We start from the raw sequence: 13,400 nt of genomic DNA on the forward strand, positions 1-13,400 counted from the left end.
AGTTGTAACAAGCAAAATGCACACCAGATCAGTTTCTTGTCCATAAACAAGAAATTCTATGGAAGCATTCAGTCATCAGAGTAATTGCTGAAAGGGAAAGGCCAGGAAGAATTTATTCACATTTAAGAAAGTGGACAGTGAGCTACAATGCCCAACCAGAAGGATCTTCCCTAGAAAAGAGTAAAGAGCAATGCAGGCAAATACTTCAATAAAGTCCAAAACTGTCATCCTTGGCCCTTTCACAGGAAGTCCACTCATCTGTTTCCCACATGCTGCACTATTTACACTGGAAGGAGAAAAGGAGATGAGGAATGCTTTTTCCTTGTAACCTCATTTGTCTGAGTCTACATAAAGCTCTCATTGAAGCAGTGCTCATTTGACAAAGCCTTGAATTTCTTCAGACAATCACACAGGGAGAGCTGCTTCTGACCTTACACACCCAAACAAACGAAAGCTGAGGCATGGCCAGATTAGTCACACAAATGAAAGCAAGGCCTGCAGATGTGTCCCACAGCAGGCAGGAGGAGGGGACAGGGAGGGCAAACTGCAAGGAACTACCACATGGCAAGAGACTGCAATGCTTCATAACTCATGGTGCCAAAAAAGGCACCCCTTTTCCTCTTTTTATTCTCAGCAGGCTTAACCCAGTAGCTCAGCCTAGTTTACTTCTTAATTCAGTAAGTGGTGAACAGCAGACACATTCACTCGCATCCTCCTCTGCAAAATGCTTCAGAAACTCCTGAGAAATCCCATGATAACACCATAGAAATAAACTTCCCACGAAACTGGTAAGAAATTAAGATCCTGCCTGGACAAAGTATTTCAAAACTCTCTCTATAATGGATTGATTGCAACAAGCCAAAGTCAGTTTACTTCACCCATTTCAGAAACTTAAGTTTTATGAGGTGACAAGTGATGACAGAGTGGAATGCAATTAACCTGAGAATAAGAGAATAACTGTAACAGCCAAACAACCCACATCCCCCTTCCTGGAGTTCTTTCTGATGAGTCTAAAAAGACTTTGACATTGATACAGGTTTACATACACAGAGTATTTATAGCGCAATTGTCAGGAGGATTTATCATAACCCCCAAGGGTTCAGTAACTGGTTCTTCACAGGTCCAGGGGCTCAGCAGAAACCGCTTTCTTCCTCATGACTCAGAATTTAAAGGAAAACAAACGCACAACACTGAACAAGCACCACACAAGTCTGCATTGGCAGCATAAGGACCTCTGTCTTTGTTGGGTTTTTTAGGACACCATAATCAAATACATGGTGAAATGATTGCTCTAGAGATTTCAGTCACAGATTATTTGGAACAAGCACAGGGTCAAAACCACACCAAAACTGGTCAGAGTCAGCTGCACGTGGGTTGTGCTCTCAGGTAGGACTGTGACTGTCCCTGTCCCCCAAAGCTGTGGGGCACACCCCCTTTCCCTCCATCCCAGCTCCAGGGACTGAGGACACTTCATCTTTTACAAAGCTATCCAGTGCCTGGGGCAGCTAGGCTTTTCTGCATCCTGAATATTTTCCCCCCTTTTGTTTGTTGGGCTTTTTTTCCTTCAAGTCACATTTTGGCTGTGTTTCAGCTTGTTAAACCACTAAACCACCATTAAACCACAATTACCACCCAGCAGCAAGGGTGGTAACTTGTCACTCCTTGTCAGCTGAAAGAGAAGGGTTCAGGGGAAAGGAGAAATACGATGCTGCTGCAGGAAGAGCTACAAAGCCATAAAGCCAAAGAAATCCCTGAAAGGAGCTCAGCTCCACTGAGGACTGTGGGTGTGGGAGACCAAATATTCCACATTGCTGTCTATCCCTGCTAGCTCTTTTACAGCCTTTCCTGGGAACACTGTAACGTGCAGACAGACAACTCCAGTTAAGCCTGGTGCATATTTGGTGTCTGACACTGACATCTGTACAATCCCCAGCTTGGATTTCCTTATGCCACATCCACACTCTTGCAGTTTGGGAATGACACAGGCCCCTCCAAACATCGCTTACAAAATATTTTGATGGCTGTGATCGAGCACAATCATGGGACATCCAGAATTTTTGGCTTGCTGGGTTTGGTATGCTGTTTTAGAGCCAGTGTTCCCATCCAAACTGATGCTGTACTTGTACAACAGCTAGTTCCTGCAGGAATAATACTAATTTAATTACTAATAATATTAATAAGAATACTGATTTAAAAGTAAAAAAAGGAAAACAGCCCCTGAAGGATTCATTACGACTTTGATCATGAACTGAAAAGGACTTCAGGCTAAAATAATTTCAAGCATCTACACAAACATAAGAAGCCCTAGAAGTTACTTGAGGAATTAGTCTGTTTTTACTACAACAGGCATGCAGAAATGCACAGGTGCACATACCCACAAAAGAAGAGAGGGAGCTCTTAATTTAGAAAACAATTTAAAATCTGCACAGGCACTCAATTCACACTGCATAGCAAGTGTGTGATGAAACTCTCAGAAATACTTCCATGTCCTCTCCTCATGAGCAATTCCAAAATCCACACACTGTCATGAACTCACACCCCGAGCCTCGCTCTGCTCTGTTAGGGAATAAATAAGGAAATCATGATAATAAACTAAAAATCAAACCCAAACTAAACTGCCTAAGGAACCACTAGGCACACAAAAGAGATGCCCCACTGGCCGTGATACTTTCTGGGCCAGAGATACTAAAAAGAATAAGCAGTGGTAGTTTTGAGTTTTGGTTTTGTGGGGTTTTTTTTGTAATGAAGATGGGGTTAGAGAGCTTCTAAGGTTATTTCTATTTTAAAAGATATTCCATTAAAAATTACAGCACACACTTTCATCCCACTCTGTCACATGTGCCAAGTGGAGCTGAAGGACCGTATGGCTCTCGTGTGTGGAAGAAGGGGGCTGAGGCTTTCTCCCTGGTCTTTAAATAGCTTGCCTCATCAGGAGGCTGTGCCAGAGGAGTTCCAAGCAAGATGTCAAAAAAATCACCCCTCAGAGAGAGTTGGGCGTGCATTATTTCAGAAGCCACCGTGTGACACCGCTGAGATGTGTGGGCTCAGACAAGGCCAGGGGCAGTCAGAGCACACAGAGTGTGCAAGGACAGGGACAGGAGGTCTGGAGCAGGCATTAACTGGAACAGATACAGGCAGCCTCTCAGGCAAGCGTTAAGGTGTCGCAGACCTTTCTGTTCCTTCTCATCTCAGTAATTTCCACCCCACTGCTTATCCCTGCTATTTGCAAGCCTCTGCTGTCACAGCCCATTTGGAGCTGCCTCCTGACATCCTGTGCACAAACAAGCCCCTTGTTTCTCCATCTCCATCTTAAGTGAAACTGGTGCTGCAGGTACCCAGGCAGTGTAGGAGAGGAACAGCTACAGCACGAGTGAGTGCATTCCTGGTATCTCCTCCTAATTAAAACTGAAATGTGTGTGTGTGTAGAGCTCAAGCATGCCAGCTCTTTGCCTGATCTCAGACTGAGTTATTAGCACCAACAAAGCCCAAGCAAGTGGTGCAGCAACAATGAGAAAAGCCAATTATGAGTTCCATGCCCTTCATTCTGCTGTCAGGTTTTCTTTGTTTCCTAATGAGAGCTTTGCCCCTGCAACTATCAGCAGAGAAGGTTGCCAGCTCTCAAAACCCAAACAAACAAACCAATCACATTTTCAGCTGCTTCCCATTTAATACTATGCTTTAATATATTTGAATAAGATTATCTAGTTTTAAATTTATTTTTTCATGAAAGTGCACAGTCATTGCCACTTGAATGCAATGAAGACCACAAAACTGCATACTTCACTGCATGAAGGCTTAATTTGAAACCACCAGGCAGGACAAAAATCAGACTGAAACCTACCATCCTGTCCTCACTTCACCCATCTGTGCTGAGCCAGTCAGAGCAGGAGATTTTGCACATTAGATGCTTTCTCCTCCTCGCACACAAGTCACGCTAGTGATAGCAAGCACACTTACTCTCCAAAGCAACTTCCCACCTGTATTTTTGTGCAGTTAAAAATCCATCCTCTCTGTGCTTCAGACAGATGCAAGATGGACACACACAGGGCATGTTTCCAAAATGCCCCAGCCAACAAGAGACAAGGCATATTTTAACCAAGCCTCTACTAATCCTGATGACGGATGCAATAATGTTCTGCCATGTATTGAAAGAGGCTGCCAAAGCTTGAAGATCAAACCATATTGTTGATTGACACAAATACATAAACATGAAAATTCATAAAGGCTTTCACACACCATCTTGAGGAACACCAGACACCAAGCAGATTCTCTGCCAAAGGCCATTTAAGTGTTCCATATCACAGAACATAAGTCCTAGAACTATTTTCATTTTACAAATCTGTAACACCTCTTATATTGTACCCAATATTTGCTAGAAAATAATTGCTAAATAGCCCATAACTAGAAAATAATAATTTATAAACCTTTATGAAGTAGGTATTTTAGATTATGAGAAAAAGACAAAGAAAATCTGTCATGCAATCAATGTATGCTTTGCTACCAGCAAATTTTCTGTTCCCTAGAAAGCACACATGTGCAACCTGGTATTTTCCCATGTGCACTAGCCCAGTCCATGGCCTTGTATCCCCTGAGCTATGGATCAGGGATATTTTAATTGCTTGTATGGATTGGAAACAATAGAAAATTACTTGGTTTTGAAGCACATCCTGGTGAAACTTAGTAACCACAACAGCTCCCTGAGGCATAAAACCACACTTTCACTTCCAGCCCAAAGATTCCATCAGCACCCAACTCTTCTAACAAAACACAACTTCCTCAGCTCTGGCATCAACAGCCACTTGGGTGAACCTGGGAAAACATCACTGCTGCAGCTGCTGTAACTAAGAAAAACCCTGCAAACCACTGGAGAAGTGACTACACAGGGGAAACAGGGATGAAAAGCTAACAAAACCATCAAACTTGTGTCAACTAAGAAAGATGCAGGCAGATAGTCAACACAAGATTTTCTTCTGATTTCTTTCATGTTAAGAAATTGTAGGGATTTGGGGTTTTGCTTGTTTCCCTTTTAAAGCTCATGCAAAAAGTATTAGTGCTTTTAAAAGGAAATAGGTGGAGTTTGAGCTAAAGCTTACAAGTGTAAGTCTTTGCACTGTTGCCTGTGAGCTTTGGATTAAATCAATAACAAATCAGGCTAAAGTGTGTGCAAACACTTAAAAGCAAACTGTATTTTAGGGATGAGACCATCCCTTCCTTGACTTCACACCTCCCTCATATGCAAGTGTGGGAATACTTGCATATATTTAGGTTTTCCTTGGTGCTATTTTTCTATTAAGCTCAAAAACATTTCAGAAATATACAACAAAAAGGGACTTAAATTACTGTAATGAAACCTTTATAGACATAATTTGTTTAAAATCTCAAATCATATGGAGCTCAGTATGGACTTAATGACTGACTTCATAAACTATGGCTACAGATTTTAAAGGCCATTTTATTACAGGGAATATTGTCTGAGGTTTCATTACTACTGTAAAATAACATAGAGGTACTATTTGGCAGCAGAGTCCCTTTAACAGCAGCTTGAGCTGTTCCAGAAAATTCAGGAAGCTGCTGTCACAGAACAACAAATCTGTGAGAAGGGAAAGCAATTTTCTCAGCAGGTTGCCCAAGACTAGGATTAATTTTCACAGGAGAAATTACTGCAAGGCACATCATTTTTGGCACAGAAGAAGAAAGCTCACTCCATTTCAACAGAAACATGACAACCACAACAACAAAAAAAAACCCCAAACATAAGGTAGAATACAAAAGGACGAAAAGACAAAATTAAACACAAATAAAATTGAAATAGCTGAAGTTTTACAAAAACCTTATATCAGATTCTCTTTGTGGAAAGCAGTAACAAGGTAGCACCCACTGCAGCAGCTGTAAGAAATACATGTTGGGGGATGCACTTATTTGAGCTTTGTGCCAGCTTCAGGCAGCCAGATGGGTGGGTTAAGCTATGGACAATGAGCAGCAACAAGCAACATATCCTGGGTCTCCCCTCTCACCAGTCTAGTTCTTCAACCTCACAGAGTGAGACTGGAATAATTCCAGCAAATCAAAGCAAAGCTGAAGTAGATCTGCTTGACATTGCTTCCAGTGCTAAGTTCCACTTGTGGAGTTCATGACAACCAAAACCTATTTATGCTTTTTGCTATATGCACACTAAAGCAATGCTGAGGCACTACAGACATGTACAGAAGGATTCTGTCTTATCCAGCCAGATAAAGTCTTTGAAATTACACTATAAAAGCATTTGTTTTCTCATTTGTGTCTATGCTGCTTGCTTGACATCACAAGACTTCATTGTAGACTACAAATCCAATCTACCAGTCAGAGTCCACAGGAGCCTTCTAGAATAATTTCTCTGGGTTCTATTTCAGGTCCTCTGTGGGCACCAGGGTTTCACCAGCAGCTCTCCTGTAGCCAAGTTCCCTGTGGACAGTTCCACAAGCACACTTAACTCCTTTGAGTCCACAACTCTCTTTTCCAAAGCAACACCAAAGTTATTCCACTAGAAAAATGCCACACCACCTTCTCTTCTGCTGCTGCCCACACCTCAACTCAGCAGCCCAGCTCCAAGTGAAGAGAGCAGCTCCAGCCTGTCACTGCCCTCGTCCCAGGTTTGAAAATAAATCAAACCATTCCCATGAGCTTTCTTCAGCTGACACTGAATGATCCTGGCAATTTAAGCATTTTACATCAAAATACTCAGCAAACAATGGTTGCACTGTCCTGTCCTGTGTGGGTGCCTGCAGGAAATAAAACATTCTTTAAAGGTTTTACACACTTTTCTAACCCTGAGATGGATTATTTTGCTCAATCCAAAAATAAATACTCGGGCCTCCTTGTGTTCAAACAGCATAAGAAAAACAAATTGCTGTTTTGTCTTTCTTTGACTGAAGCAGCCAAGGGGGTTGTGTCCTGGGGGAACAGACTGTTGATATGTTTTAATGAAGGATTCGTTACAAATCCTGAGCTGCTGACAAAAATTTGTGCATCTCTTGTTAGCCTCCATCTAATAACAATAATATAACTGAAATCCAAGCAAAGTAAGCATGGAAGTTAAGTGCAGCATCACCTGTACATTGCCATGCAGACCAGGACTCCAGCCAAGGCTGATTCTCTCTCTAGCAAATTGCTCTGCATGAAGAGCCTCCACACAAGAGCACCTCTCCACTGCAATGACCATCTGTACAGTAGCTCTCAAAAGTCTAGTTCTGACCCCTTGATGCCACAAAACTTTCTTACCTACTGTCCCCTTAAGGTCTCTCCAGTAAATAATTTTTAATACTGCTTTATGTGAATCTGTAAGTATTGTGTCCATAAAAGGCCCAGGTTGTGCACCCTTGTTCCCTGCAGAATGAATGCACAATTTTCTTTCAATGGAAGCATTTGAGTGAGAGCAGAAAGCCACTGTTTCAAGTATTTTCTCATGTCCAGTACCACCTCATTGCAATTTATGCTCATAGATATACTTTTACAGCATTTTGAGTAGCCTGACTCTAGCCTACTCCAGAAAAAAGCCAGTCACTGCAGCTGAAACAACAAAAGATAAGAAAATAATAACTGTGCTTGTTAAGACCATCAAGGAAATTGGAGCTTTTGGTGGTGAGAGGTATCCTGTGGCTCTGAGGATCACTTCAGTTAATTAACTGCTGCTGTCTCTCAGAAATGCTTTCTATTTCCAAAGACCACTTTCCCCTTGGAAAACAAGCAGAGTTAGATTTATGATGGCAGTGGTGGCACTTGGTGCACCTCCCCTTAAAGACTCAGTAAACAAGACCTGGAGATGCAGGCTCTCCCAGCTGTTTGAAAGCACCCTCAGCTCCTCCCTGCATTACCAACACTGCCAATAAAAGTTTGGGAAATAAAACAAATTGAAGAGGCAGGCTGGAGCCTGGAGCAACATTACCAGTCCCCTGCCAGCACCCAGCACATCTCTGCTGTTGCTTGGGACAGAGCACACAGCCTGGGGGGAGCTAAAAGGCATCAGTCACCAGGACCAGGGCATCAAAGGAGAAGGCAAGTGGGAGGGACATGAATAAAGGGATGCTTGTTAGTACATCTAAGGATGGTATTCCCAAAGGAAAAAAGAGAAGAAAACACATGTGTTGAAAGGATAGGAATTGTATCTCTCTCCCTGAGAAAATGAAGTTCTTAACTCAGAAAGAGCCTACATGCTATTTTTAAACTTTAATGCAAATGGAAGAAATATCTTTAAATGCTTCCAAACCAAGGAACTTAACTTGCAAGGGAAAAAATAGCAGGATATCCTTTTGCTTGCAAAGGCAACTATCACTATTGTTTTATAACTGAACTAAATTAAAAAAACCCTATTTCTAGATTTTATGTTTTGTGGATGGAACAGCAAGGTGCCTTATTATTATCACCATTATCATGTCTACACAGATGAAAGTTATCTTCCTCAAGACAAATATTGGAAAAGTCCCTTGGAAGCTCCCTGTCTTGTTAAAGACAATGGGAAACCAAAGCAAGTCCTGTCCACCAGTTACCTGGTCACTCTTCAATTTTGTATGCTAAACAGAGTGACCAGGTAACTGACAGTAGCCTAACTTGGAAGCAGCTTAACTCACACTTTCAGCTGTAAAAGCAGCATCCAAGGTTGACACAGTCTGCTCCCAGGAGAAGTTTGTTATTACTCAGCTGAGCACACACAGACACTTTCATCCTCTCCTCAGAAAACAGCTTTGTGCACTCAGCAAAAAGCTCACAGCACCCTGAGCTTGTTTGCCAGGTGGGAACAGAGGCCAGGGCTGGACTGAGCCTTCAAGAACCTTCTTTGCTTATGCTGTGCCTAGAACAACCAGTCCACAATATTTTAAATCTGTATATAGAAGACACTTGCCTTTGTTGTGATTCAAACACTTTTATCATTTTTATCATTCCCTAAACTCTGCATTAAAGGCTGCAGACAGTGTTCCCCAAGTCCCAGAAATTCCTTATGGCCAGGCTTGCACACTGCAGAGCTGTCACACACAGTTTTTACCTGCAGCCAAGCAAAGCAGGAGCTAACATACCTGGTGGCACTTGAGAAGTGATCCTTGTCACTCAGGTGTAATAGGAAGGCTACAGGCCATGAACCTCCCAGGCTCAAAAAGCTATCAGAAAACAAAGCAATGCTGAGAGGATGGGAGAGGATCAGTTCTCTGTTTCTTTCCTTGTTTGTATAATTTGGAGGGAAGAAATGGCTTTTTTGCTTATTTAACATACTGTCTGAATGGCTTGGAATTAAAATCCAAGCAAGGAGAGATGGTTACAAGAAGTACCAAGACACCAACCAACCTCTGCCTAAGGAAAAGCTTTCTCCATCTTTTCCTGATGCATCCTAGGGACAACAAACTGGAGAAGACTACAAACATTTCCAGATTTTCTGTATCACTATTTCACTGCCCATAATTTCCTTCATACATAATTGCTCAAATGATGCCAATGTTTGTGAAAAGTTCCCATGAACCAATGGCAAAACACTCAAATAATTTAAAATACCTCAGGGATGTGAGCAGGCAGGTTCATAATTTGTCACTGTGATGGATAGGGCTCACCACCTTTGTGTCATGTGACTTTTATGTCCTCTCAGGCAATGTCTCCACATTGTTATAGTTTCACATGCAATCCTTAGACTCCTGAAAGCTGGACAAGCATTTCCCTACGTGTGCACCACAGAAGGCTCTGAGGAAATGTCTAAAGGAAGGGTAGGACATACCCAAGGGGTTACTGCTACCATAGCAAACAGAAAAATAAATACCACACTGCTTCTCCTCTTGCTTTCATTATGAAAAAATGTGCAATATTATTGTGGTAACATCAATACTGTGTTGGCAAAATGGGGCAGGAATGGAGCTGACCTGCACCAAGGAGGCAAGGGATGTCCTTTGCACTGGTAAAGCACAGATGGCATTCCTTCAGCACACACAGCCAAGGATTAACAAAGCAAAAGTGCAGACAAGCAATGTGACAGCCCAAGAGCACCTTCAGTAAAATGCCTACTTCAAGTGAAAACATTGAGGCTGAATATACCAATACCTTTCACCTCTAGAGAACAGATGGTGTCCAGCCAAGTCTGAATTACAACTTGTTCTGAACAGCAGTAAGCTGACAGGCTGATGAAAGAAACCAAAGTATTCCTTGTCTGAGGACGAATAGGTTGAATCTAACATAACTTTGTCTCCTGTTACATGAATTCATCCTATATCCTCCTAAACCTCTAGCATTCTTCACAAGCCACTGCTATTCAAAACACAACATGCATAAGTCATGTTTAAAAAAACTAATGTTCTTAAACCAAGTTAAAAAATATAAGCTTTAGAAGAAATAGATACCACAGAGTTAATAAGGAATCATTCCACACACTGTTTATTTTACAACAAACTTGTAAAATGCTCAGTCACTCTGCCAGTGTGCTCATTCTACAGACACAGAAATATACTTGTAAACACATACAGCAGTTAACCTTAAAAAGCATGGGGACGTGCTCACTCACTTCTCTCCTTGGGGGTGCTTTCAATTCAATAGTGTATTAAAACAAATACTTGCATTTAGGCTCTAATTCAAGACAAAAGCTCTTAAAATTAGCTGACACAGAAACTGAATTCTCTCATCTCTCAAGAAAAGGAAAAAAATAAATATTGCTATGTTGTTGCTATTCTTTCTAACTTTGAGCAATGAAGAAGATCTGAAAACTTTAAGTAGGTTTTTTGGGTTTTTTAATGGTCAATTTTTTCTTTTCACTTAGTGAAGCTTAGTCAGCCAGCCAAGATAACATTTCTGACTGTGGCATAACCTAAGCTACACAGCAATCTCTTGAATAGCAAAAGTTACTGTTTGTCTTCAAAGGAAAGTACACATTTGAACAAGTCACCTAAACTGGAGTTTCTGTAAGTAACGGGAGTTTAGGTCAAGTTTCGTAACTGGTTAAAAATTATTCTATAAGCCAAGTACTATTGAGCTCTATTTCCTTAGCAGCCAAAGCAAACATCACCCTTGTTCCTTCCTCCTTTGATTCCAGAAAAGCTCCATCTGAAGAATAGGCAGAAAGGCCAAAGTGGTTGAATTCAGTATCCTGGAAAGGAGGGACTCATAGAAGGCCAGAGTATCTTTTATGAGATGAAGGAGGCAGTGGGAAAGGAGGGGACAGAGGAAACTTCCCAGCATCCAGCCCTTGCTGGGTCTGAAATGAGCACAAAGCGATGCCCACTGCAGTTTGTCTCCCTGTGGCTGGGCGCATGCAAAGGAAGCTGGGCTGATGGCAGAGCCTCTCTGGGAATGCACCCAGACCTTTTGCTTGGAGTATAATGGACTGCCAAGATACCCCTGAATGCATGCAAAAACAGCATCTCAATATCTAATGACATTTATGAACCATTTGACCCACAGAACAAATTGGCAAGAAAATGCTACGCTGCTAAAGCAGTTTGGAGGAGAAATTGGTGTGTCAAAAAGCAGGAGATCAAACAATTAGGAGTATCACCTTTTCCAACAGGGAATTAAAATATTCTGCTGGCTTAAAACAATACAGCTCTATTTTATTGTCTAAGTAATAAATGCTCATCATTATGAAGATAAAAACTGGCATCTAAAGCTTGGAAGGGAGAAGGATGTTAAAGATAATTCAGACAGCAACATTGTTAGACATCAGAGAAAATGAAAAATGAGACCTAAAACTTCAAAGCACAGAATAACAACACAAGGAAACAAATAAGAGAGGCATAACTCATGTAAAAAGAGATTGCACTGAGTATTGTGCCAGGGCAGGAACACTACTACTTGCTGACTTCTTTTCAAAAATTACCATTGCTGTAGTCAAGCTTTGGTGAGCTCTGGCAATCTCATGCCCTATCCAGGGCCATCAGAAGCTCTTCTCCAAGCAGGACTGTACCAGCTCATACAAACAGCAGGGGAACTCCTCTCCCCTTGATGCTGGTGCTCACTGAAAACCATAGAGCTGACCAACACCTCAGTGAGGCACCTTCCTGCTGCAGCACCCACGTGGGGCAAGAGCACTGCGAGCAGTGCCCGAGAAGCAAAGGCAGTACCACCAGACTTGTCATAACCCACATCATGTGCTGACCCATACTTCTATGGAGCATCCTTAAGCTGCAAAATGCCACTTCCACCGAGGCTCATTGGTAACCAGTAACAAAAACTCCCATAAAGTAAGAAATACAACACAAAGCACATGCTAGCTAAACGTTTTCCTACACTCAAACAAAGCAAAGAATCAGATCAAAGTCCAGGAGGTGCTCAAAGTAGCATTAGGAGAGTGCTAATGTGATGACCAATGTAGGAAGATAAATCTTGTGTTTCATTCCTGAAAACACATCTCTTGAACCAGGAGTCTACAGCCAAAATAATTCAGAGGCTTGAAACAGGCATATTCACTCTCTGAGGAAACATCTCCAGTGGCATTTGTGACCACCAAAGCAAAGACCTCCAGGCTGGCACTTACCCATGAAGTACTGCTTGGCCAGGGAGAAGCACAACCACACACAGGTGTTTTAAGACTTGCCTGGTTTATAAGCTTTTTTCATCCTTCAGTAACTAGAGAAGTTAATTCCATCTACCTGAGGCAGCCTGCAATTATTACAGGACTCACTGGAAACACTCCCCTCTCCCTGCCAGCCCATCCTTCAGCGACCTGCTCCCAGTCAGATGTGAAAGGCAGACACGGCCTCCACTGGACTTCACGGGGCTGGGTGCCTGCCTGGGTTCCACCTGGTCCCGCTGAAGCCAACTGCTGACCCCACCCTGGCACCGGCTGTGTGCTGCACTTACCTCTCTGAACATGTCTTACTGCCTTCCCACATGGCAGGGCAGATTTCCTGTTTTCATACATTGCCTTGTCAGCCCTAATCAGTGTCAATAGGTTATGGTGTCTTTTGTGCTGGCAGCGTCAGCCCTGACAGGAAAGAACTTTTAATCTCTTCCCTCACACCGAGCCATGAGAAGCTGCAGGCGCTCCCAGACATAACTCCCTTGGCTCCTCTCCGAAAAATTCTCTCAAGCACTCGGTTGCTTAGCAATATTTGCCTTCCCCCTGTACGGTTCAAATTGGCAACATCTGTCCCTTTGGCACTTTCCACTAGTGCAAGAAAGAGCACGGAGAGTTTCAGAAATCTACAGAGAGGTTGGTGGAGGATGATTCGCGTGAGCCATCAGAGCTGCTTTGGCATTTTATTGCTGGTTTATTTCCAGCCTGGATAGAAAATGTGGCTTCTTCCAAAGGAGATGCACACAAGGGAAAATCCTCTTTTGCATCCAGTGGGACTGACCTATTAAATCAAATACAAGTAGCTTTTTCTGTTTACATAACTACACCCGCACGCTCTGGCTTGGTTTAGCTGAAAAACCCAAACAAAACACAGCACTGACAT

The 13,400-nt window shown here is 42.4% G+C and overlaps 1 protein-coding gene across 2 annotated transcripts in view; it reads right to left on the bottom strand.

Moving 5' to 3' along the window:
- Positions 1-13,400, bottom strand: part of AFF1 (ALF transcription elongation factor 1) — a 67,426-nt gene that overhangs the window by 25,241 nt on the left and 28,785 nt on the right. The gene's annotated exons all lie outside the window — the stretch shown is intronic.

This window comes from Agelaius phoeniceus, chromosome 4 (assembly GCF_051311805.1).
Source record: "Agelaius phoeniceus isolate bAgePho1 chromosome 4, bAgePho1.hap1, whole genome shotgun sequence".
In the NCBI taxonomy this organism is placed as follows: Eukaryota; Metazoa; Chordata; class Aves; order Passeriformes; family Icteridae; genus Agelaius; species Agelaius phoeniceus.